Source organism: Oncorhynchus gorbuscha, linkage group LG17 (assembly GCF_021184085.1).
Source record: "Oncorhynchus gorbuscha isolate QuinsamMale2020 ecotype Even-year linkage group LG17, OgorEven_v1.0, whole genome shotgun sequence".
In the NCBI taxonomy this organism is placed as follows: Eukaryota; Metazoa; Chordata; class Actinopteri; order Salmoniformes; family Salmonidae; genus Oncorhynchus; species Oncorhynchus gorbuscha.
This window is the reverse complement of record NC_060189.1, coordinates 33,435,648-33,459,567: the sequence shown is the minus strand read 5'-3', so window position 1 is coordinate 33,459,567 and position 23,920 is coordinate 33,435,648. Positions and strand designations below refer to the sequence as shown.

The 23,920-nt window shown below is 40.9% G+C and overlaps 1 long non-coding RNA gene across 1 annotated transcript in view; it reads left to right on the top strand.

The window, feature by feature from the left end:
• The window catches only part of LOC124001156, a 47,043-nt gene that overhangs the window by 18,334 nt on the left and 4,789 nt on the right, over nt 1–23,920 (top strand). The window lies entirely within an intron of this gene.

The following is a 23,920-nucleotide window of genomic DNA, read 5'->3' as shown; positions in this document are numbered from 1 at the left end:
TCTCTGTCAGAGATCCATTACTACTCACGATGGGCATGCCTGGTATAGGTGGTGTCATACTCTTGTGAATTTTGGGTAGAGCGTATATGACAGGTGTGGTTGGGCAGTCGACTTTCATATACTCATATTCTGTATTTGTAATTTCCACTTCATTCAAAAATGTTGACAATTTATCATGGATCAGAGACTTGAATTAATTAGTAGGGTCCTTTGGGAGTCTTGTCAAATTCATCATCACTTGGTTGCCTCAGAATTTCCTTTTCAGTCTGCTGCGTTTAGTATCACTATTGCACTTCCTTTGTCGGCAAGGTTTTATAATGATACTGGAGTCATTTTTCAGTTCCACAAGAGATTCTTTCTCTGCTTGGACATATTGCGGAATACCTTGTATTCTTTTTATTCGCCAGGAGATTATTTACATCTTTCTCAACTAGGCGGCAATATGTTTCAAGAGAGGGATTTCTTTTGGCTGGTAAAAATGTGCTTTTCCTCTTGAAATATGTATTTTCCCTTGTCATGTCCTCAGTGCGAGAGTCAAGTTCATTGAGGTTATCAATTGGAAAAACATTAGCACTGTTTCCTGTCTGGTTACTAATATTGTTCAATAGATTAACATTGGCAGCAACCCCATTACCAAAAAACTCAGTCAATCTCAAACTGCAAAAAAAACGTTTGAAAGTCCATAACTGCATCAAAGTCATTGGCCTGTGATGTTGGGACAAATGATAGTCCCTTACTTAGGGCAGATGAACATGTATCAGATATAGACCTGTTGGACAGGTTTATTACCGTGTCTTGCTCCGTGTGTGGGGCGGGGACTTTGAGAGCTGTCCACTTCATACGTAGTCCTCGCCTGCATTTCTTGCGGGTATGCAGGCTGAGCGGTGGTCTTGATGACGGCCTATTCGATGACGTCGTCCATCGGGATTCCCCAAAAAAGAAGACGCTCCGGCTCCGGATTGGTCACTGGAGTCAGATGTGAGAGAGTTGGTTGATCACCACATTAGTGGCCCTCTAGGATTATGGCTGGGCTGGCATTTACCCTTCCAGCTTGCTCGTGGGGGAGTGCCAATTGGCTGTCTCTGGCCATACCTCCAGAAATAAGCCTTCTGCTCCGCGTTGTCCGCAGTATCATGCTCAAACCTTTCCCGCTTGTTTGCCACGGACGTTTTCCACGTTGGTCAGAATGTACTCTCTTTTGTCCTTATCGGTGATCTTGTTTTCTATATCAACATTCAACTGTGTCACTTGATCTCTGGTCCCACTCAGTTGTTCTGTCACTTCTTGTATGGTAAGCACCATTAAATCAAAAGAGCATTTATTAAGAACCTCGCACCGTCGGTCACAAAAAGAGGGATTGTTCGAACCAAGAGCAGGTGCTTTCTGTGTCCGTAATCCTCGTGGAATTGTTTTATTCCTTAGATAATCACTTCATGATAATATATTTTTGCCTCACGGATCCGTAGATTCTTGAGAGATGTGATAATTGAGTCTGCATTGCAGTCTGTCTTGGGCCAGTTTCATCAAAAAGCAAGTCCTTCATTATGATCCGGGAATAATCATCCTCTGAGAACTCTTATGTCAGTCATAATGTTAAAAGACAGGTAAGACTTGTGAAAAGGGAGTCTCATAAAGGAGTGCTGTATGGTATAGAGTTCATGTACAAAAGCTGAAGAACATACGTACAACCAGGTGCTTTCCGCAGGAGCTGGAGTTGTAGGCAAATTCATGGAAAACAGAAAGGAAAAACTCGGCTGACTGCTGCTCATGCTCACAGGTGATATTTATTTACAACGTTTCGACCCTTCGGTCAAAATGTATAACATAGTTTCACAATATTAACATTCAATGTATCAAAATACATTATCATACACAGAGAACGTTATCAATATTTATAGTAATATACATACACATACAATATTCAATTAGGATAAAAAAAAAAACACAATTTAGAATTGTTGAAACTATAAGAACGGTTTCAAGTCAAACTCCTCGTTAAGGCCAAGAGGAGACAGGTGTGTTCAGCCTGTGGACTACGCACAAAGACAACAACACCCGAAGTCCCTGCTCCACACACGAAGCAAGACACGGTAATAAACCTGTCCAACAGGTCTATCTATATCTGGTCTATCTATATCTGATGTTCATCTGTCCTAGGTAAGGGACTATCATTTGTCCCAACATCACAGGCCAATGACACAAAATCTGGTTGCTGCTCATTTTGTACTAGCTGGACATCCTATTAGTTCTCTGAGATACATTGGAATAGAAATGGTCAAGATGTCACACAGGGGAGGACACATTGAGAGGAAACTTCTTCGAAGGGAATCTTTCTGAATCCACAGGCTGACCTTGAAACTGTTCTTCTAGTTGAAATAATTCTAAATATTATTTTTAAATCCTAATTGAACATTGTATGTGTATGTAAATTACTACAAATATATTCTAAAATGATGTCAATTAGCCTATCAGAAGCTTATAAATCCATGATATAATTTTCTGGAATTTTCCAAGCTGTTTAAAGGCACAGTCAACTTAGTGTATGAAACTTCTGACCCACTGGAATTGTGATACAGTGAATTATAATTGAAATCATCTGTAAAGAATTGTTGGAAAGTTACTTGTGTCATGCACAAAGTAGATGTCCTAACCAACTTGACAAAACTATAGTTTGAAGGAATTTGTGGAGTGGTTGAAAAACGAGTTTTTAAGACTCCTACCTAAGTGTATGTAAACTTCCGACTTCAATTGTACCTGCTATTACTTATGCTGCAGTAGTGTGGGGGCACGGAAATTATACTTGTGTTAATGCTGTTTTTAACTGTGCCAGCATATTTGACCTTGGTGTGGGTAAATGCCCGCCAAATGCTGCTATTCAATGCGATATGGGATGGAAAACTATGGCATCACCAGTGGCTATGTATTTGTACAAATTGGCAGAGATTTTGCAGCATGTCAAAAGAACATCTATGTAAACGTATTTTTATGGGCTTGTGATGTTGCAACTGCAAAGAGAAATGGCATGTACCATGTCAAAGCCTTTTTTAAACTCCGTACTGTATCAGTGAGCTGAGACATATGGATGGAGTGTATTCTAGAAATGACCGTAATGCTTTTGAATCAGCACTTTTAGAGAGCAATGAACTAAAAGTGGTACAAACTGATAAACAAACCTGAAAGTAACAAACTGCAAACCTAATGCCTTTTTAAAACGCACTTTTGGGACATTACCTTATGTGTGTACTGTTCCTATCCAAGCAATGTCGAAGCTCTTTCGCAAAATGTGGATGTGGAGTGGCCCTTCTCGCTATTGAGACTGGTCGATAAACAAACACTCCGCTAGATTAACTGAAACTGAAGCGCATGCCTTGCTTTACTGTGGGTTATATAGCGAAATTAGGGATGATATTTTTTGTCAGCTGTCCAGCCAAAATGATGAAAATAATAAATTATGTGACATTGTATTAAGTAACAATAATGTTAATGCCTGTGCCAAAGCCGCTACATTATCCTCAGACGCGTTTCTTTATAAGTTCCTAATAGTCCTTTTATCCACTGTACTTAAAAAATAATAATAATATGCATACATATTTCTAGATGATGCAATGCTTTATAGATGCCATGTTTGACTATGATTCTGTTGTTGGGGTATGCCCACACCACCAACAATTCTAAATTAGCAGTTAGGATTCCCAATATTTGATTTAGTTTTTCTGATAGGTCTACTTCCCTTAAAGGAAGAAAACTGTCCTAATAGTTCCATAAATTCCACTGGGCTGCTAGATAATGAAATAATGAGTCCTCTGGAGACCCAGAGTCCTTGGCTAGTTGTTCTTTGTTTTCATCTGGAGGTACAACGGGAGAACGTCTCGGGATCCCCATTGATAACCTTATCTGCTTTTTGATGGATGACCTTTTCAGGGGAAACCTTCTAGGGACACAGAGTACAATACAGATCCAGGATGGCTCATTGTGCAAGGGGCGTGCCGTGCCGTTCTGCCACTGCTGTTCCCAGAGTCTAATCCCCTCAGTGCCATTACAGTAGAGTCTCCTGGACAACACAGAGCCAACTTAGAAACAGCCCTTTAGCTCTCTAGGCATCTCAGAACAGGAACATCACACTTCTTGCCCCAAAATGGCTGATTTTCTTCTTGATATAAAACCACTTACTCCTTCAAAAAGCTGAAGCTTTATAGTGTTGAGTGTTCCATTAACACCCCTTGTTATACGTGTTGAATGTTAATGAGTGAAATTTCCGACTTCCAGGCTGAATGGTTATTGACACATTACTCATAATGCTCTTACTATAACCTTTTTACACCCACACACCTTCCATACCATATGGCTTTAGAGTATATTCTGCATACCTAGGTTCTGTTATGAAGAGCTTTATGATTCTTCTGAGTAATCGCTCTCCCCCTCCTTTTCTATCTCTTGTTATTCTACACACATTTCAATTCCCACTTTCAATTCAATATTCTACTAGGTTGAATAAATACAGACAATGGCCTCACAATAATATGGAAGTTCTACCGCTCTGAATCAACCATGGAAACAGCTCATGCATTGTAGCTACAGTATGCTGCCTAGGCAGTTGGAAAGCGATCTGAAGCCGATCATAAGGTTTGCTATGTTTCTTTTTTTTTGTGCTAATGCCATAAAAAAATACCAAAAAAGTTACAATTCAAAAAGATACAAACCTATGAAATTATTTCTCATTCGTGTCTATTCGCGTTCCATCATTTTACTTCAATTCACAAGAGGCTGAGTCTATTTCACCAGAGAAAACATATGAGCAAAGCAGAAATCATCCCTCTGTCTGAAGCCTTGTTCACACTGCAGGCCTTAATGCTCATGGCTACGCTAGTTGTCATAGTAACGATGGATGTATGCACAGTGCTGTAGGCCGATTGGTGCTCGTGCTTCCTATCACTCAGAAGTTACGTAGCAAGCTAAGGTGACAACAATGCCATGGACGTTTCCCAATCGCTTTGAATATTCAAAATCAGTGTAAGAACACTTTTAAAGCCTCAAAGGATGAATGCATGGCCTATAGCGTTATTCATTTAGACCCATTCATACCACTTGAAGAGAAGCTAAAGCCGATCTGTGCTTTATTCTAGTCCCAAATAAGCCGATATACTATTCAAAAATGTCATTACAATAGAAAGAAAAGGCTCCATTCTACAGCGAGTTTATCTCCATGCAAGATAATGATGGTGTGTGATGGAAACGCTCTCCATGTGGGAAATGTTTCAGAAAGGTTATGTTTTAGCCTCTTGTCTTACATAGAGCATGGTAATCAATTCAATGCAGTAGGCCTATTAGCCTCATATTAGGGATAATGAATGGTGGGTTAACATGCATAAGCTTCTAACTTATAGCATCTGTCTTCACTGTTCTATTGCGCAATAACCCACCTGCTCTCTGCTGGCCTCTCTCCTTAGCTCTTGTGGAGGAAAATCTAGACTGGTGTAGCTTGTTGGACATATTTTTTTTGCATTTATTTGGCTAATAGACTATTTGAATAGGGGTGAAAACTTGCTCTTGTTTGTTGAATATTAAATACAGTGCCTTCAGAAAGTATTACTTCCCTTTGACTTATTGCACACTTTGTGCTACAGCCAGAATTCAGGGGAAAGACGTCCTTCCAGTGCCTTCTTGGCTCCTTCCTGCACCTTCCCAGTTGGGGAGGCTAATGGAGCCCAGCTGAGGTTAATTAGTCAATAGAGTGTGTGATTGGTTGTACAATCAGCCCCAACCTTATGATTAGGCTGCTGCTGCTCACAAAGGATGGGACACAGCACCAGACATGTTGGGACTAAAAGACTGAGATCAAGATAACCTTTGGTACTGGCGGTATACTTTAAGTTACTTATTTGTAAGCGTTTCTGTTGGTAAATGATGTAATAAAGCTTATTCTACACGCCTCTGTACCCTGAGACCCTCAAAGCGCTGGTCCACGTTAGGGGCTTCTCCCCAGGCTCTGCCATGCTCATTTACACACAATACCCCAAAATGACAAAGTGAAAACATATTTTTAGAAATTCTTGCAAATGTATTGAAAATGAAATACAGAAATCTCTCATTTACATAAGTATTCACACCACTGAGTCAATACTTTGGCAGCAATTATAGGTGTGTGTCATTTTGGGTAATTGTCTAAGAGATTTCTACACCTGGAATGTGCAACATTTGCCCTTTATTCTTTTCTAAATTCTTTTCAAGTATTTTTAAGTAGAAACTGACTCAGCCACTCAGGAACAGTCACTGCAGCACCGGTTCAGATTGGGCCTTGTGTTTTAGGCTAATTTCTTGTTGAAAGGTGAACTCATCTCCCAGTGTCTGGTGGAAAGCAAACTGAACCAAAATGTATTCTACGATTTTGTCTGTGCTTAGCTCCATTCAATTTATTTTCTTTAAATCCTGAACCCCCCCAGTCCCAAACAATTACAAATATACCCAGAACATTATGCAGCCACCACTATTCTTGAGAATCTGGACAGTGGCACTCAGTAATGCGATGTATTGGATTTGCCCCAAACGTAACACTTTGTATTCAGGACAAAAAGTTAATTCATTTTTTTCAAATTTCACCTGAAATGACATACTCAAATCTACCTGCCTGTAGCTCAGGCCCTGAAGTAAGGATATGCATATTATTGGTACCATTTGAAAGGAAACACTTTAAAGTTTGTGGAAATGTGAAAGGAATGTAGGAGAATATAACACAATAGCTATGGTAAAAGATAATACAAAGAAAGAAAAAAAAACATTTTGTATTTTATTTGTACCATCATCTTTGAAATGCAAGATAAAGACCATGAAGGGTGGCAGGTAGCCGGGTGGTTAGAGCATTGGACGAGTAACCGAAAGGTTGCAAGATCGAATCCCCGAGCTGACAAGGTAAAAGCTGTCGTTCTGCCCCTGAATAAGGCAGTTAGCCCACTGTTCCTAGGCAGTCATTGAAAATAAGAAATTGTTCTTAAAACTGACTTGCCTAGTTAAAAAGGTAAAAATATGTTTTATTTTTTATTCCAGCCCAGGTACAACATTCATTTTGGCAGTGTACTGTATGTGCAAAGTTTTAGACTGATCCAATGCCTAATTTGTTTATTAATAACTTTTTATGTTCACAATTGTGTATTCTCCTCAAACAATAGCATGGTATTCTTTCACTGTAATAGCTACTATAATTGTAGAGTGCAGTTAGATTAACAAGAATTAAAGCTCAGATATGTCTATGTCCTGGGAATGTTTGTTACTTACAACCTCATGCTAATCGTATTAGCCTACGTTAGCACAACCGTCCCGTGGAAGGGACACCGATCACAAAGAAGCTTATTTTCACTCTGTCAATTAAGTTAGTATTGTGGAGTAACTATAATGTTGTGGATCCATCCTCAGTTCTCATATCAAATTGCGCCGAATACAACAGGTGTTACTTACAAGTTCTTAACCAACAATGCTTTTAGTTAATATAAAAATAAACAAATGTGTTCAGTAAAAAATAGATAAGTAAAACATATACAATAAAAGTAACAAATAATTAAACAGCAGCAGTAAAATAACAAGTGGGGCTATATACAGGGGGTACCAGTACAGGGTCAATGTGGGGCGGGACGTAACGGCCGTTGGTGGAAGAAGGTGAGGACCAAGATGCAGCTTGGTACGCGTTCATCTTTCATCCGTTGAACTGAACACTGAATAGCAAATCAACAACGCGAACAACCGAAACAGTTCTGTCTGGTGCAGACACAAAAACAGAAAGCAACTACCCACAAACCCCCAGTGGGAAAAAGCTACCCAAGTATGGTTCTCAAACAGAGACAACGACTGCCAACGATTGAGAACCACACCCGGCCAAACAACAAAGAAATACAAACCATAGAAAATGAACATAGAATGCCCACCTGGTCACACCCTGGCCTAACGAAAATAGAGAATAAAAGCCTATGGCTAGGGCGTGACACGGGAGCACCGGTTAGTCGAGGTAATTGAGGTAATATGTACAAGAAGGTAGAGTTAAAGTAACTATGCATAGATTATAAACAGAGAGTAGCAGCAGCGTAAAAGAGGGTTCTGGGAAGCCCTTTGATTGGCTGTTCAGCAGTCTTATGGCTTGGGGTAGAAGCTGTTAATAAGCCTTTTGGACCTCGACTTGGCGCTCCGGTATCGCTTGCCGTGCGGTAGCAGAGAGCACAGTCTATGACTAGAGTGGCTGGAGTCTTGGACAATTTTTAGGGCCTTCCTCTGACACTGCCTATTAGGTCCTAGATGGCAGGAAGCTTGGCCCCAGTGATGTACTGAGCCGTACGCACTACCCTCTGTAATGCCTTGCGGTCAGAGGGCGAGCAGTTGCCATACCACGAAGTGATGCAACAAATCAGGATGCTCTCAATGGTGCAGCTTTAGAACCCTTTGAGGATGTGAGGACCCATGCCAAATCTTTTCAGTCTCCTGAGGGGGAATAGGCTTTGTCGTGCCCTCTTCACGACTCTCTTGGTGTGTTTGGACCATGATAGTTTGTTGGTGATGTGGACAACAAGGAACTTTACGCTCTCAACCTGTTCCACTACAGCCCTGTCAATGAGAATGGGTGCGTGCTCGGTCCTCCTTTTCCTGTAGTCCACAATCATTGGCATCATTGTGAAATTCCTGAGCGGTTTCCTTTATCTCCGGCAACCGAGTTAGGAAGTACCTTTGTAGTGACTGGGTGTTTTGCTAAACCGTCCAAAGTGTAATTAATAACTTCAACATGCTCAAAGGGATATCCAATGTCATATTTTTTTTTACCCATCTACATATAGGTGCACTTCTTTGCGAGGCATTGGAAATCCTCACTGATGTTTGAAATTCACTGCTCGACCTTACAGATAATTGTATGTGTGGGGTACAGAGTTTCTGTCACGTTCTGACCTTTATTCCTTTGTTTTGTCTTTATTTAGTATGGTCAGGGCGTGAGTTGGGGTGGGCAGTCTATGTTCGTTTTTCTATATTTTCTATTTCTGTGGTTGGCCTGATATGGTTCTCAATTAGAGGCAGCTGTCTATCATTGTCCCTGATTGAGAACCATATTTAGGTAGCCTGTTTTCCTTTGTGTTTTGTGGGTTGTTAATTTCAGTCTTTGTGTGTCTGCACCAGACAGAACTGTTTCGGTTGTTTCTTTGTTGTTTTTGTTATTCAGTGTTCAGTATTGATTTTTATTAAATAAGATGAACACTAACCACGCTGCGCTTTGGTCCTCCTCTTTATCTCCAGACGACATCCATTACAGTTACACTGTAAAAAGACCATTGCAAGTTCCACTTAAAAAAATTGAGGAACTATTTGAGTATTTCCAACATTATGTATTTTTCTACAGATAATATACTTAATTTTTAGTGTTTCACAAACACTAATATATTAAGTCAAGTAAAAAAAACGACTAAGATCCAACTTAATTTGATCAAAACCCAGAACTGTTCTGTACGTTAGATATACTTAATCTTTCTGGTTAGTTTATTTCAATGATCGTGCCTTAGTTGGAAACATGGCTTTATGTTATTTCATATCTTGACATTTGTATCCAGTGCTCGTTCCACTAGCTGTAACTGATAGAAATAGGTTGTTCGCGAACGAGTCGGCTCTAAGAGCGAGCTCTTGTAGGTGAGTGTTGGGTGCCGGCTCGTATATCAAAAGAGCCGAATCTATTTCTAAAAATATAAAAAAATGAAGATATGAATAATCAAAAGATTTAAATGAATAGAATTACCTAATTCAAAGAATGAAAAAATAAAAAATAATAATATAGGGCTAAATGCTCAAGCGTACACACATTTGCTCTGACTGTCTGCTCAGACTAACAGCCTCACTGTCAATCAGACACCCAGTGTCAACCAATGAACCAAAGATGTGTGAGGGAGGGCTGAGCCAACTCACTCACAGTCACACACTTAGCAGCCGAGGAGAGAGAGGAAGGACAGCTGTGAAAACAACAGCTGGAAAATGAGTCGGAAGCACAGTAGCATTTGGATGCATTTTAATAATGTAGACAATATTAGAGAACAGTGTAGAATTGGCCAAAACAAAATCTCATATAAAGCCGGTTCTACATACCACCTACACTGTCATATGTGAACTGTACACCCAACTGTGAAGCTAGCTGTAGCGGAGCTTCGAGAAACTAGCGGGCCTGCTAGTGATAGTGGTGGAGCCAGCACCTCACCACTCAGTCAAGTAGGCTTACTCTGCGACCCACAGCAACGTAATCTTCTATGGTTTATGCCAATGTCTATGTCTGTAGCAAAACAAGGCCAAATTGATATTGCATTGGCTAAAATGATTACCACCGATTTCCAGTCATTTTTGATCGTGGAGGACAGAGGTTTTAGAAATTATAGCAATAGTCTAAATCCAGTGTACAGAATTCCAAGCAGGAAACCCTTTCAAAATCACTTATTCCACAAATGTACGAGAGCAGGCTTCAGTGCGGGAGAGAGTCCAAAAAGCTACTGCAGTTTGCCTTACCACTGACTGCTGGACATCAAGGGTAACCACTTCTTACGGTTACATGTCACTTCATTGAAGATTTGTTTGATGTCTAGCTGTCTTCTGGACTCCTTTGAGTTCAGCGACAGACACACCTCAGGGAACTTGGCAGAGGAACCGTTGAGAGTGGCCAGAGAATGGCAAGTAGATGGGAAAGGGGTCTGTTGTGTTAGCGACAATGCAGGAGGCGGTGTGTAGAGTCCTGGAACCGTTTGAGCAGGTCGCTGTGGAGATCAGTGGAGAGAGGTACAGTAAGCAGTTATTACTACATCCTTATTTAATTCAGTATTATATATGTATGTGAGCAGTAGATGAGAATGTAGTAACAGTATACAAAATATGAACCTGAACTAATAAGTTCAGGTTAAGCTTATTAGTTCAGGTTCATGTTTTGTCTACTGATACTACATTCTCATCTACTGCTCACATTCATGTATAATACTGGATTAAATAATGATGTAGTAATAACTGCTTATGGGGACACTACATCACAGCAAAATCTACGGGCAGAGCTCTAAAATGAACACCTTGGGTGCTGCCATAGAGTTATATTAGAAGAGCCCATCCAAGAAGGCTCAAGGTCATTAGCCACAGATAAAATTACGACAAATCACGTTATATCTACTGTAGCATTGATTGGACTGATCATGTTAACATCATGCTAGCAAGCTAGATAAGCAGTCATCATCATGCATCACGTTGGCAATCTCCTGGAAAATCCTTTTCAATCCTTGTCATATGAAGATAAATTACAGATAAAACGTATCGGTGCTCGTTGGCCTTTGGACATAAACATCACACAACAAGTTGGAAATCGCAAATTCAACATGAGTGGTTTGGAAGGAATCAGTAGCTAACTGCAAGCGTTGCAAAGCAATCAGTAGCCTGTTATTCAGTGGAGTAGGTATGTGGTCCAAGTTTGGGTTTAAGGGTAATTTTTCCAAGCTTAAAAGGATAAACATTCAACACCATGGACCAGAAAAGTTTGAATACATTGGCCATGTTGTCAATCCAGCATGACTTCTGCTGTGTTCAAAACAACTGGAAACTCAGGACTAGGAAATCTCAGACTTCAGTGAGTTCAATTCAACTGGGAATTGGGGGAAAAACTAGCTCTGACTGTGAAGATTTTGAACGATCATCCAACTCGGAATTCCATGTCGGGACCTTTGGCCTCTTTCTAGGGCTCCGACCTGATGATCACTGACGTCATTATTCAACCTTGTTTTTTCCCCCCAGAGTTCCCAGTTGTCATGAGAGCACCATCAATCCAGAGAATGCCAGACATTGATGACAACATTTGCCCACAAGGACCGCCACACCACCTTCTTGTCCAAGTGAGCACAGCACAACAAGAGTCCAAAAAGCACAACAAGAGTCCAAAAGGGTCTTGTATGCCAGGGAGATATGTATACTGTAGCTAAGGAAGTAATATTAAGTGTATGTTGTGTAGTAAGTTTTTAGTAGCCCATGCCCTTCACCCTAATAATTTGGTTCCTTTCCCCCTCATAACTTAGCCTACTGTTCTGACTTGGTGGCCTATTGCCTGTTTTAGAGAAATGTAATCATTGGATACTGTAAGAGCTTTCATTGTCTGCGTATATGTTCCCTTTATTTATCATATGCTTCTGACTTGGTGTACATGGAGCATACTGTAAGAACGGCCCATGTTCTGAATTATGTCGCTGTACATTTCAAAAGTGCTGAACAAATAGTGTAATTGTTAACATCCATCCTTGCTCGCTCATTTAATGTCTTAATTGAAATGAAGGATTGCCTCTTATCCGCTCGTCGTCCCTTTATACCATAGTTTGTACATCTCAATTGGCAGTAGAAACCACATTTGTTTAAGCAAGTCAGCCATATCAGCTATGTTTTTTTTAAGGTAGGAAATGAGGCTGACTGAACTGTTTCAATGCCAGACAAGGCTACGCTGATAGCCAGGTGTAGCAGTGGTAATGATTCACTCAATGGTGCTGAAAAGAAAGCTCTGCTTTTGGGACAGCTTTATCTAGGCCCACAGTTTGTGAGCACCGTTTGTTACCATTATAGTGCAATTAATGTATTGTTTAGTGTTGTGTAGTGGCTTTGCTGGCATGCATCTAAATGTTTTTTTTTAGTTTGCCCCACCAAGTTTGACATGCTAAAATCACCAATGATGTCATGACGAGAAGGACAATGAAAGTTATTTAATTTAACTGTTGAGAGCGAGGAAGGAATGAAGCAACATTAGTGAAAGAGGAAATCATACATACAACATTTGGGCAAATATTATGAAAAAAAGTAAAATAGGCCCTGTTTGTATTCAACATTAAAAACAAATTCACTAGCCTATAATTGTAATTTGTAGGCCGCAGGTCCTGCACAAGTCAATGAACCATCAGCATCACGTGTTCTTCATGGTTTGAAATTTGGTGTGTAATTCGAATAGACATGTTTGTTATTCTGCACATTCACAACATAAAAATTCACCAATGGCCCACGTTATGGGCCGGTTTGCCACTAGCAAATTTACATGAATGTCAAGCCCTGTTGACTGATATGACATGATGTCTAAAATAAGTTAATCTTGTCAACCTATAGATAGGAACCTCACAAATCCTTGATCCTGGTTTGGGAAACCACAATTGAAAACTGTCCTGTCCTGTGCTTCTGATAGCCACAATTCCTGTCTTTTCCTTTCTTTTGGAAACAGATTTTTTTTACATTTTGTTTGCCCCATCACCCCTATTTGAGTGGCTCAGCACCTTTAAACAATATACAAGTGTACATGAACGGTTTTGATTAGATAGCTAGTTACTTTGTAGCAACGTCTACAGCAAAAGATACAACTATAATCAATGGTGCCATTCAAACAAAAATAACATAAGACAACGTGAAACACACTGCTTGTGTTGAGTGTTTTCGTACACAATCTTGGTTAGAGACAATTGGCTTCGGGTCTTAAACTAACATTGGGATTAATAGCAATTGCTCCTATATCACCAATATAATCACAACCCACTGTTTTGTTAGCAGTGTTAGCCATATGCTAGGATGATTTTCACAGGCTACCTTTCGGGTTACCAGTTTAGTTTTATCGCTCGCTGTAGCTAGCCACTTCATTCAGAGAGACCTGTAATGTTACATGTACTGCTCTCCTGGAGTGAAGAGGCTAACAATAGAAAGACAGTCAACCATTTGCAAAAAAACAACAAGCATGCACTGTGACACAACTGTCATTATTTACATTGAACTATATCAGGATATTACAAAACACATGCATAAATCGACTTTCTTATTGTTTTGGTGCTTCGGCGATACTCCTCCATTCATTCTGAATGCAGAAGCTGGTCTGTTTTGAATAATAATCTTGCAGAGTTATGTCTTAACCTGGGTTTCTTCAATCATATCAGTAATGTCATATCAGTAATTCCATTTTAGCAATGGCGCTGGAATAGGCTAGGCCATATGTGTCAAACTCATTCCACGGAGGGCCAAGTGTCTGGTTTTCGCTCCTCCCTCGTACTTGATTGATTAATTAAGTTCACTAATTAGTAAAGAACTCCCCTCACCTGCTTTTCTAGGTCTTAATTGAAAGGAAAAACCTGCAGACACTAGGCCCTCCATGGAATGAGTTTGATACCCTAGGCTATGAGCTCCTGTACATTTGTAAATATTGAATCATTTTTGGGGATTTTTGATTACATTTTTTGAATTATCTTTTTATCTTCTAATTATCTTCTAATTTGTTATCTATCAGCATGGTATGACTGGCAAGTCAGTTGGTTTCGCCATAAAATATTTCACTGTCATCAAGAAGTTTAGCAAGCTAACTAGGTCATATTTTGATTGAAAGTAAGGGGATGTTTGTTTTTGAGATAAGGATGCTGAAGTTACCGTTTTGAGCAGTTTTCTTAAGTGGTTAGCTCCAAGGCTGACTAGTCTGGACTGATGTCCAGTGTGCTTTTCTGGCGCCTTTGTTTCTGTCGTGACGTCACCCAGCATGCTACATATCGGTACTAGTGGAGTTTTACCTATCGAGTCTGACTTCAGAGACTACTACAGAGAAGCATCTTTCAGAGATGGCAAGTCCCGGGGTTCCCTGATGAACAGTTCAAGACCGGTCTGAAACCTCCATCTGTTTGATATCTGAACTGCCTTTACTCAACCCTTCCAAGCCATGAATGATTTGTTTTTGTTTTCAAAATTGCATGTCTTTACTTTCACTCTTTAATATTTAAAGCACTTTGAGATGATATGATATTGAGATAAAAAAGGCTGGATTGGACCACTAGCTTTTTTTAAAACACTTTACATTACATAAATGAAAAGTGCTCCAAAAGTTAAAGGTCCAATCCGGCCATTTTTATCTCAATATCTTATAATTTCTAATGTCACCAGGCAGGCCAAATCTCCATCCCACCAAAACAGGCTGAAATTTCAGGCAGTCTTTCCAAACAGCTCTTACACAAAAATTATCATAATTTTCACAATTTCACAGTATTGTTCTAACCTCATAGTGTGGAAATATAGTACATATAAATCACATTTTTGACTGCCTTTAAAAATAAGAAATATTATATTTACAGTTCTTATAGAACAGTGATGATTCACACGTTCATCTGTAGATGACAATTGGAATGCTTAGTCTGTTCTACAGTATGTGTAGTGCTATGTTGTCAAAGTATAATATTTGTGTATGATGTGTGTGGGTTGCATGTCTTTTGAACTCTGGCATACAGTTAGTATCAGTTAAACACTGTATCAAACCCAATGACTGAGATTTGCCAATGTAGCGCTTTGGGAACAGCACCAATGCCAAAACCACAATCTTATGGTACATACTATGCGTACCAACCCCCTTATCCACACCTCATTGTGAACGAAGCTGAGATGAGTTTAACGCTGGGCTGAGACCGTCTCTACTCATTGCTTAGCGAAACACCTCTGCATTTCCTTGTGAAGAAGACTGTGAGAGACAATGGGGAAAAACACAGCGACATGTTGAACTGAACGTGCTAATTAAGCTAATTCAGCAATGGCCAGGTTTGAGTAGGTTACTTTCTAAATGTAATCAAATAGTTACTAGTTACCTGTCCAAAATTGTAATAGGTAATTTTTTGGATTACCCAACTCAGCAACATAATCTGATTACTTTCAGTTACTTTCCCCTCTAGAGCTATTGACATGAAGGATAAGTAATGGTTTACATGCTGCCCATAAACAGACGTTGCATTTTACTTTATGTAGGCTTCTTCTGACCCATTGCTTTCTACTACAGATCATATTACGATTAGGCCAAAGTCTGTCAGATTTCAAGTAATTCCCATTAATTTAATAGCCCTCAATCTTTAAGAATCGGACTTGGAAATATAGATTGGTTGAATTGTTTTACCTGAGCATAACCTCAAAACTAAGGACTTTTAGCCTACTCTGTTGTTTATGACTTTGTTGCCGTGGAGGACTGATTGGGCTCATTGCTTAGAGTTGAAAAATAAATGCTGCTCTCATTGAATGGCACGCATTGAACACTACCCGAAAAGTGCTATTTGCATGTGAAAAATGAATGCCATATGCTGCATTTGCTATAGGCCTATTCAGACCTGGCGCCAGGATACAATGACTACGGGCACAGTTGAAATTGGCGAGGCATAACATTTATTTGGGAGGGAGGGTTCTTGCATTGGAATAATATTGAATTCTGCTTATATAATCACGCTATACCACAATAAACACAAAGATAAAATGCAGAGACTGTGAGATTATTGAGTGCTTTTGAAATCTGTAGCCTATCTCTGCTGTGCTGTAGCAGCACAATGGACAGCATCCAACAGCAAGGCCATTTAGGTAATGACTATAGGCTACAAGATAGATATGGCAATTCACCTATTACAAACAGTACACACAGCTGTCTTATCAAAATAATGCATACTAATGCATGCTGAAAATAGTTGCCTAGTTATTCATGCAAGCAAGTAATAATATTGAATAGCAGTTTTTGCTTAGAATACCGACAAAACTGCAAATGTGAACGAATGGAACAGAACAAAACAGCGGTACACTCAAAACATGCGGAGTTCAACAAGGGTTCTTCTTAGATCCTCAAAGTTTTTCGAAGAACCTCAGGGTTCTTGGCATTGAAAATGGCCTCCAAAAGGTTTTTCCAAGAACCCCATAGGAGGTGGGGTTCATTGATGAACCTCCTTAATTGGTGGAGGTTCTTGCAGGAACCTGACTGCCCAACTGAAACATTTGGATTTGAAATTGAAAGGACAGCATGTGCAGGCACTTCACTGAAAAATGTAACGATCTCGATTTAAGGTAAGATCTGTCCCTTGAATGATCTAAATTGATATTGTTCTATGATTATACCATCTATCTTTTCATATTTGTGAAAATCTTTCTAAACCTGAAAATGGACACAATTCAATGGATATCAATCAACAAAGAGGTAAGAATATGTAGGCTATAAGGATATGTCGAAGGCTAGCTGTGTTGGGCACAGATGACTGAGCTACTCACTTTTGTTTTGTCTGTCTGCGGGTATACAGATGAGGAGGCATACAAAGGTATGTCAATTAGTATTGGCATGTTACACAGATCACATTTACCATCCTCCTCCCTTACCTCTTCAGTGAATGGATGTCCCATAAGCATCTACATTATGGATATGTGTATGAAGGTATGTGTATGAAAACCATTATCAAAACAGTTTTTTTCATTCATAATTCACCACAAAATCCAAGGTATGAAAACTGACTTGTGCATGTTTTGTCAGTCATCTGTATAATTACAATCTTATAATCTTTGAAGAACCCTTTTCTTCAAATAACTTATAGGGGTTCCCCCACAGTTTCAATTTGAAGAACCCCCGGATACTCCAGGAACCTTTTATTTTTAGAGTGATTAGTTTAGCTTTCTTCAGGTGTAGCATGCTTCTTCTGTGCTGACTGAACACTTGTCAAAGTGGACAATTAGTTATCGCAGGTAACTGTGGACACCTCAAAACTCAGTCCATGTTCCAGTGCAGTCAGCATGGTCAGCATAGTGAAGAGAGGCCTAGATAATCGTTGCAGGATATCAAAAGGGGGCAATTTGTCCTCATTGGAGCCAGAGCGGCAAAAACTGGCAAGCGACACTAAACTCAGCTTCCACCAAATCTGCTTTGCTTAGATCCAGCAGTGGTTTCACATCGAAGTCATGGGTCTCTGGGTCAAGGGCACACAGGGCCTCCATAACGTTGTTGTTTGCTTCGAGCTGGGGATGCTGCATCAGTGCCACTGGCACTGCACTGTGCCCAAATGGCTTTGAACTCGCACCTCAGTTTCTCGACACACTCCAACTCATTGCGGACCACTTTTACTCCAGTGTAAAGAGCCATTGCTTTTGCCTGGAGTAATTTGTTTGGAAGACCGAGAAGACTGAGGATTCTGTGCGCCATGGTGGTTGTAAACATCAAGCCGGGGTCTGTCCCCACATTCAATAGCCCTGTAGTTTTGAGTCTTATTTCTGTGTTGTAGGAAAGTGTGAGTTTTTTTCCTGCTTTTTATGGATACCCAAATGTATAGGGGGTGATAAGGGACATATATAAGCCTAGGCAACCGTACCACCTGACATGACATGATACCAACGTCTGCGTGACGCCTGCATCGCGTGTTAATGAAAATCATAATGTGCATAGTTTATATTTAGTATATTTATGTAAATAAAATTTAAACCATAAATGTTAGAAACGTACAATTTCTCCCGTGCAAGCAGACATTCCAACGTAGCCACATTGAACTATAGTGTAGCCTACGGCTTGTGCATTTCCTGTTATCGCTAATGGCCTAGAAAGGATGATGCCCAATCTATAGATAATTTGTCTTTCCCTATTTTATCTTGCTGAAAACAGATCTAAATGTTGTTATCACATACTATGTTGTTACCAGTTCCACATCAGACGCTCAATAAGAGTTTCAACCAATAAGGCTTTCAGAGGAGTTTCGGGATCCTTGGGATGTCCCTTCAGTCGAATAAAACAGTTCATAGACTTTCTCAGAGGGTCCGTGCTATTCAGAATCCTTGGGATGTCCATACCTCTGTCAAGTATACATTTCAATTTAAGTTTAGTGTTAGTTTAGGGTTTAGGGTAAGGACGTAACAAGGAATCCGGATTGCAGTGACTGTTCATAGAGTGAGAGACTGGCATGGTATTTGAGAGCTCGGCGACACATATATTCATTTTTTCTTTTTTACAAGTGGCAAAAGTGATTTTCGAGTGTCTGCCCATGATAGTTTCATTAGAGATAATGAAAATAATTATGTCCTTGATCCAATTGAGGAGTAAGTAGGCTATATTTAAGTTGTGATACTGTTAGGAACTATTTAGGCCTACTGTGTTAATGTAGGCCTAATGTGGTTTATTTGAAAATATATATATTTTTTGTTGATAACGTATTGTCGAAAGCACGTAGGCAATATTATTTTCTGTGTCGATAGCGTAAATAACACTAGCCTAAATAGAGTAGGATAGTGTACAATAATGTAATTTGATGTGCTAGTATTATTTACTTAACGGATGAATTCAATTGTAAATTAAATAACTACTTTTCACTGTAAAAGGGAAATGAGGTACAACATGCAACTTCGATCGAAGTCCTAAAATTAAGCCTGACAACATCACAACGGTATCCTTATATAGTGTGGATACAGTAGCAGCCTATTCTACAACAATGTAACTGTATGTGCTGGTATTATTTATCTAATTGATCAATTGTAAATGTGGATGGGTACGCTATTTCATTCAATGATTACGTTATTGTACAAGGTAGATACAGGAGTAGTCTATAGTCTACTGTAATAATGTAATTGAATGTGCTATAGTATAAATTATTTAATTGATTAATACAGTTGTAAATGGGGATGGGTGGGCTACTTCATTCAGTGAATACTGCATATATTGCTATCTCTGGGAATATGTTATTGAGGGCTTTTCAGCTGTTGAACTATGGCAATGTCAAGCTACTTTCTAAATCTCTTTCTTCCAGTCAAGATGTGATGAGCCAGAGCAACCAATCAGCTTCACTGCAGGTGCTCAACCCACCACCCTCAATGTTCTCCCTCCACAAGTAACCACATTGTCTTCTCCTGTTCAACTACTTTGCCACCACACTAGAAATGACTGTACATATACCCCTGTGTCCATCTCAGTGTAATATGATCCATCCAATGCCTTAGCTGGATGCCTAAAATGTGAGAAATGTAAGTAAGATGCTATAGTGTGTGTGTGTGTGTGTGTGTGTGTGTGTGTGTGTGTGTGTGTGTGTGTGTGTGTGTGTGTGTGTGTGTGTGTGTGTGTGTGTGTGTGTGTGTGTGTGTGTGTGTGTGTGTGTGTGTATGGATGGAGTTCCAAGCAAATACTTGAGAAGATGACAAGGGAGATAGTGATGAGAGTGAGAGCATACAGTATGGAGATAAAGACCCCTTGGGATCTAAAAGGAGTGTGGGTTGCCTCTTGCGTCTCCTTTTTGTCCGTTTGAGGATACTACAGTCACCCCTGGTGGAGGTTCTTGGAACACTGCGATTTAAGTCTGAGCAGAGGTTGACGAAAACCTTTAAAGGTGGTGTTTGACTACAGAATCAAATGGTGTAAACTTAACAGTCTAAACTTGTTGAGTACACGCTTTGAGATAGGGGTTCCAAAAGGGTTCTTTGGGTGTCACCAAGGGAGAAAACCTTTTGGTTCCAGGTAAAAGTATTTTTGGTTCCATGTAGAACCCTCTGTGGAATGGAGCCCAAAAGGGTTCTACCTAGGCACAGAAGGGGTTCTACCTGGCACCAAAAAGAGTTCTCTTATGGGGACAGCGGAAGAATCCTGTTAGTTTGTTTATCTTTGCTTCACGGAAACATGGCTCACTGGAGAGACGCTATCCGATGCGGTGCAGTCAACGGGTTTCTCCACGCATCGCGCCGACAGAAACAGACATCTTTCTGGTAAGAAGAGGGGCGGGGGCGTATGCCTTATGGCTAACGAGACATGGTGTGATGTAAGAAACATACAGGAACTCAAATCCTTCTGTTCACCTGATTTAGAATTCCTCACAATCAAATTTAGACCGCATTACTTACCAAGAGAATTCTCTTCGATTATAATCACAGCCGTATATATCCCCCCTCAAGCAGACACATCGATAGCTCTGAACGAACTTTATTTAACTCTTTGCAAACTGGAAACCATTTATCCAGAGGCTAACAAGGCTAATCTGAAAACAAGACTTCCTAAATTTTATCAGCATATCGATTGCGCAACCAGGGGTGGAAAAACCTTGGATCATTGTTACTCTAACTTCCGGACGCATATAAGGCCCTGCCCCGCCCCCTTTGGAAAAGCTGACCACGACTCCATTTTGTTGATCCCTGCCCACAGACAGAAACTAAAACAAGAGGCTCCCACGCTGAGGTCTGTCCAACGCTGGTCCGACCAAGCTGACTCCACACTCCAAGACTGCTTCCATCACGTGGACTGGGATATGTTTCGTATTGCGTCAGTTAACAATATTGACGAATACGCTGATTCGGTGTGCGAGTTCATTAGAACGTGCGTTGAAGAGGTCGTTCCCATAGCAACGATTAAAACATTCCCTAACCAGAAACCGTGGATTGATGGCAGCATTCGAAACTGAAAGCGTGAACCACTGCTTTTAATCAGGGCAAGGTGTCTGGTAACATGACCGAATACAAACAGTGCAGCTATTCCCTCCGCAAGGCTATGAAACAAGCTAAGCGTCAGTACAGAGACAAAGTAGAATCTCAATTCAACGGCTCAGACACAAGAGGCATGTGGCAGGGTCTACAGTCAATCACGGACTACAGGAAGAAATCCAGCCCCGTCACGGACCAGGATGTCTTGCTCCCAGGCAGACTAAATAACTTTTTTGCCCGCTTCGAGGACAATACAGTGCCACTGACACGGCCTGCAACGGAAACGTGCGGTCTCTCCTTCACTGCAGCCGAGGTGAGTAAGACATTTAAACGTGTTAACCCTCGCAAGGCTGCAGGCCCAGACGGCATCCCCAGCCGCGCCCTCAGAGCATGCGCAGACCAGCTGGCCGGTGTGTTTACGGACATATTCAATCAATCCCTATACCAGTCTGCTGTTCCCACATGCTTCAAGAGGGCCACCATTGTTCCTGTTCCCAAGAAAGCTAAGGTAACTGAGCTAAACGACTACCGCCCCGTAGCACTCACTCAGCTCGGCATTCAACACCATAGTACCCTCCAAGCTCGTCATCAAGCTCGAGACCCTGGGTCTCGACCCCGCCCTGTGCAACTGGGTACTGGACTTCCTGATGGGCCGACTCCAGGTGGTGAGGGTAGGCAACAACATCTCCTCCCCGCTGATCCTCAACACTGGGGCCCCACAAGGGTGCGTTCTGAGCCCTCTCCTGTACTCCCTGTTCACCCACGACTGCGTGGCCACGCACGCCTCCAACTCAATCATCAAGTTTGTGGACGACACAACAGTGGTAGGCTTGATTACCAACAACGACGAGACGGCCTACAGGGAGGAGGTGAGGGCCCTCGGATTGTGGTGTCAGGAAAATAACCTCACACTCAACGTCAACAAAACTAAGGAGATGATTGTGGACTTCAGGAAACAGCAGAGGGAACACCTCGCTATCCATATCGATGGAACAGTAGTGGAGAGGGTAGCAAGTTTTAAGTTCCTCGGCATACACATCACAGACAAACTGAATTGGTCCACTCACACAGACAGCATCGTGAAGAAGGCGCAGCAGCGCCTCTTCAACCTCAGGAGGCTGAAGAAATTCGGCTTGTCACCAAAAGCACTCACAAACTTCTACAGATGCCGCCTGGTACGGCAACTGCTCCGCCCTCTACCGTAAGGCTCTCCAGAGGGTACTGAGGTCTGCACAATGCATCACCGGGGGCAAACTACCTGCCCTCCAGGACACCTACACCACCCGATGTTACAGGAAGGCCATAAAGATCATCAAGGACAACAACCACCCGAGCCACTGCCTGTTCCCCCCGCTATCATCCAGAAGGCGAGGTCAGTACAGGTGCATCAAAGCTGGGACCGAGAGACTGAAAAACAGCTTCTATCTCAAGGCCATCAGACTGTTAAACAGCCACCACTAACATCGAGTGGCTGCTGCCAACACACTGACACTGACTCAACTCCAGCCACTTTAATAATGGGAATTGATGGGAAATGATGTAAATATATCACTAGCCACTTTAAACAATGCTACCTTATATAATGTTACTTACCCTACATTATTCATCTCATATGCATACGTATATACTGTACTCTATATCATCGACTGCATCCTTATGTAATACATGTATCACTTGCCACTTTAACTATGCCACTTTGTTTACATAGCCATCTCATATGTATATACTGTACACGACACCATCTACTGTATCTGGCCTATGCTGCTCTGTACCATCACTCATTCATATATCCTTATGTACATATTCTTTATCCCCTTACACTGTGTATAAGACAGTAGTTTTGGAATTGTTAGTTAGATTACTTGTTGGTTATTACTGCATTGTCGGAACTAGAAGCACAAGCATTTTGCTACACTCGCATTAACATCTGCTAAATTTGATTTGATTTGATTTGATTTGATCTGAGTGTAGGCCTATATTGCGGTCGTGGTTCCGTGGATATCTGTGAAAAATAAAATGAATTGGTGGTGGTGGTGAGTTAAGATAATCAGAAATACTATGAAACATCCACACTTTTAGCACACATTTGCAAGCAGGCAAAGAAACCCATGTGTGCTGAGGGATGTGTGATCACTCAACATTGACAGGCCCCAAAAAAAGACATGCTCGGGACTCCCGAGTGGTGCAGCGGTCTAAGGCACTGCATCTCAGTACTAAAGGCATCACTACAGACCTTGGTTCGTTTCCAGGCTGTATCACAACCAGCCGTGATTGGGAGTCCCGCAGGGCAGCGCACAATTGGCCCAGTGTCGTCCGGGGTAGCGTTTGGCCGTGGTAGGTTGTCATTGTAAATAAGGATATGTTCTTAACTGACCTGCCTAGTTAAATAAAGGTTAATTAAAAATATATATTTAAAAAACATGCAAACAAAAGATGACTTGTCTAACTTGCACCTTTATGCAATTGTTAGGAGACTAGATACGCTGCTGCTGTTCATTGACACCCCCACCCATTTATTTTGTACACTGCTGCTACTTGCTGTTTATTATCTATGCATAGTCACTCCACCCTACCTGTACAAATGACCTCAGCTAACCTGTACCCCGCACACTGATTCGGTACCCCCTGTATATAGCCTGTCATGTTTTGTCATTTATTATCTTGTCTTGTCCCTGTGCTTCCCATTCTATTCGTTTCCCTCTGCTGGTCTTATTAGGTTCTTTCC